Here is a 3815-nt window from a genome sequence, read left to right as displayed (position 1 = left end):
AAATACTCCATTTACCAAGATCGGAACCTTTCGTACGTTTACATTGTTGTATTTGTAATTTTGACAATTAGTCCATGAATAGATATGAAAACAAAAAAAAAAACCGATGCCGTGGGCTAGCGACACTTTGCAAAGCAAAAACAAAATGGGGAGGTTAATAAGTTTTTTTTTCAGATTTTTCTTTTTACTTTTTTTCGATGAAAAAGTCAGTTTTTAGCTTTAATTTTTCAGTCATTTTGTTGATAGCGAACCAATGTAAATTTTTGTTTTGAAAAAAGCATGTTCAACATCAGTTTAATATAATTTACTCACTCATTTAAAGCAATCATTACGAAATTCTTTAACTTTCATAATTAACTTCGGATTATTGTATCAAAGATGCGTTCAAAGAACCATCAAATTAAGGGTGGGATCGCAATTTATTAAATTCAAATATTTCGTTTCCAAGTAATTAAAATCTGTATCAATTTAATTAATCAAAGTATATTTATAGTTTATTTTTAATGATTTAAGCTTGCAACTATTTTCCAATTCCAATTTGATTAATGAATATTAAATTAAAAAAAAGCGTTATAATCAAAAAATACCTCATCCATACCATTTTTGTTTGATGGAAGCATACATGTATTTGCCATCAAAAAAAAATTATGCTTTCAAAGGAACAGCAATATTAAAAAAAAAGAGGCTGGGATGCGACCCACACTGATAACTTCCCATCCCGTCTGTCGATTTGTCTTGCTTAAAAGTTTGTCTATATGAACTCGTATCAATTTTTACCAAATTTGCGTACTATTTTTTGTAGATTTAATTTTTTATGAAAAAACGGACTGTTGAATTTTTATATAAAAATTACTGAATATCGAAAACAATATTTTCTGTCAAATAAAATAAGTTTGAAGCCAATATTTTTAATTTTTGAAAAGCTATTTGAGTCGAAAGTAAATTTTTACCAAGTTTTAGTATTGTTTTTTTTTTTTAGAGTTTTATTTTTTTTTAAACTGTGAAATTAATTTTTTTTTAATTTTATTGAATGTTGAAAACAATATGTCTTTTAAGATAAAATTAGTTTGAAATCAATATTTCAAATTTTTGAAAAGATATTTGAGTCGAAAATCAATTTTTACCAACTTTTGTTAATTTTTTTTCGGTTTTTAATTTTTTGTAAAAAAAAACTGTCAATTCGATTTTTTCAAATTTTTACTGAATGTTAACATAAATATTTTTTTAAAAGATAAAAGTAAATTAAATCAAAGTTTTGAAAAGATATTTTAGTCGAAAATCAATTTTTACCAACCTTTATTAATTTTTTTTAGGTTTTTATGTTTTGTAAAAAAAAAACTGGCAATTCGATTTTTCTCAAAATTTTATCAGATGTCAAAAACATTTTCCTTCGTTGCACAAAATTGTTTTGGAGATGAAATCATATTTAAGTCGTAAAATTTTGGAGGTGACACATTTTTGTTCAGTTTTTTTGATTAATAAAAAAAAGTGAAATGGATTTTTTTCGAAAAATATACTTCTTTGATATCACGTTATAATATATTATATAAAATTTAATTCAATTCTCGAGCGTTTTTGGTTCGTAAGATATTTTGGGTTACCCAACATTTTCAACTTTTTTTCAAACTGCTATGGTAAAAAAACCACCCACGCAATTTTCTTGAGAGCTCTTTCTGTATCTTTCTGCCTTATTATCTGTATAACACCATTTTTTTTTAAATCGATATCTCTTCTGGTTCTTGAGCTATGGAGGACGAACAAAACGTCGCGAACGTACGGACGTACACTGCCAATCACTAGGATGAGGCCACATATTTTTCAACCGATTTTCGTTCTTTATACCTGCTGGAAATTTCGTACCAATAAAAATTTACTACATTTGAGTAGGTAGATATTTTCTTTAAAAAAAGTAATAAAATTAAGGGGTTAAATAGAAAAAACAGTTGGAATTTCCCTACATTAATTAAAGAGCTACTTAAAAACAGTATGAAAAAGTGCGTCACTTGGATGAGGCCACATGAAAAATCTTATAAAATATCAAAAAAATGAAAGAAATGTTTACAGTTTTTGGTTTTCAAACATTTATTTATTAAGTTTTTCTCAATTAATAATGAGTATGCCCCCCATTTTTCGATATGACCTCTATTAGACGGTTTTTTTAAATAGTCAAGTGAAATCTCGTCCCAGGCATCACGGATAGCTTCAATTAAGGAGTCCTTGTCTTCATATTGTCTACCGCCTTCATAAACTTTTCGAGATAGCCATGCCCATACGTTTTCGATTATGTTCAAGTCCGGTGAATAGGGTGGCCATGGCAAAAGCTTTACGTTTTCTGATAAAATCCAGCTTTTGACAACCCCGGAAATGAGCGTTCCAACAAGTATTTGTAGCTGTTTCCGTTCATTGTTAGAGAAAGAAACTAAAATTCGATTTTGTCGTAGTAGGTGATAGCTCCCCACACCATAACACCTGATGTATACGGCTGTGACGTCTTCCCAAAATTAGTTCCTCTTTTCTTAAATCATGGAAATAAAAGTTGTAACCATTGGGGCCGTCAAGGCTAAACTTTTTTTCATCCGAAAAGACGACGCGTTTCAATTGACTGCTCCAAGAGACATGTTCTGTTGCAAAGTTCATTCGCAGCTCCTTGTGTACTTGCTTTAGAACAGGTTTCTTTTTGAGTTTTCTTCTCTGGATAGTACCATCTTTTCTTATTATCCTTCGGACTGTCGAAATACTGGCTGATACTCCGCTTTTGGACCTTATTTTAGTAGCTGATTGAGTAGAGTTTGAAGCAATACGTAAAATTAACCGCTTTTCTCGGGATGTTGTTGCTTGGGCTGTGCGTCCTTTTTGCTTTTTTCCATAGTTTTGAGGATCAGCAAGATAGTTGTTTACAACTGTCTTACTTCTGTTCAGCTTCCTTACTATTTCTCGGCTTGAGTCCCATTTCCTTGAAAGCATCGATTTGTCCTCTTTCTGCTACTGTCAACGTCTTTCCGGAACCCATTTGTAGATGAAATTTAATAAAAATAGTTATTTGTAAAACGTTCTTAAATATTGTAACCCAAATTTTGAAAAAAATTGCTGATCTGAACTTCTACAACGAAATATTCGCAATGGCCTCATCCTAGTGACTCACTTTTTTATATCCTTTTTAGGTAGCTCATTCATTAATGTAGGGAAATTCCAACGGTCTTTTCTAATTAACCTTATAATTGTATCACTTTGTTTTAAGAAAATATGTACCTACTCTCATGTAGTAAAATTTTCCGGGTTAAACAAATTCCAACAGGTATCGGACCGAAAATCGGTTGAAAAATGTGTGGAATCATCCTAGTGATTGGCAGTGTATGAACGTACGTACACACGCACGCACAGACATCTTTCTAAAAATCTTTTATTTCGACTCTAGGGACGTTGAAACGTCGAGAAATGTCAACATTTTTGCATTGCAATAACTTCCTATGGGAAGTTAATGATCAGAACGATTATAGCGAACTTGTTGAATAAATGCAGATGCTTTAGAGATGCACAAAGCAACTTATTTTTAAAACATGGTTCCCTCAAATTTGTATTACAAATTCTTACTACAAACAAAATTCTAACTCTAACGCAATACCTCAAAAAGAAATTTTCAGGAATATTTCTGCAACAAAAAAAACTAAAATTTGATCTTACAATTACCAAACTGCGTAAATGATGAAAATACTTATCTAATTGAGGAATCTGAACCAGCTAAAGAGCTAAAGTTGGCAATCTTACTTCACAGGTATGCTTCTCGTAGCATTGTCTGTACAAAAAAATACGGAGGC

This window comes from Eupeodes corollae, chromosome 2 (genome assembly GCF_945859685.1).
Source record: "Eupeodes corollae chromosome 2, idEupCoro1.1, whole genome shotgun sequence".
In the NCBI taxonomy this organism is placed as follows: Eukaryota; Metazoa; Arthropoda; class Insecta; order Diptera; family Syrphidae; genus Eupeodes; species Eupeodes corollae.
The sequence above is the reverse complement of the archived record's forward strand: the minus strand, read 5'-3'. Positions refer to the sequence as shown.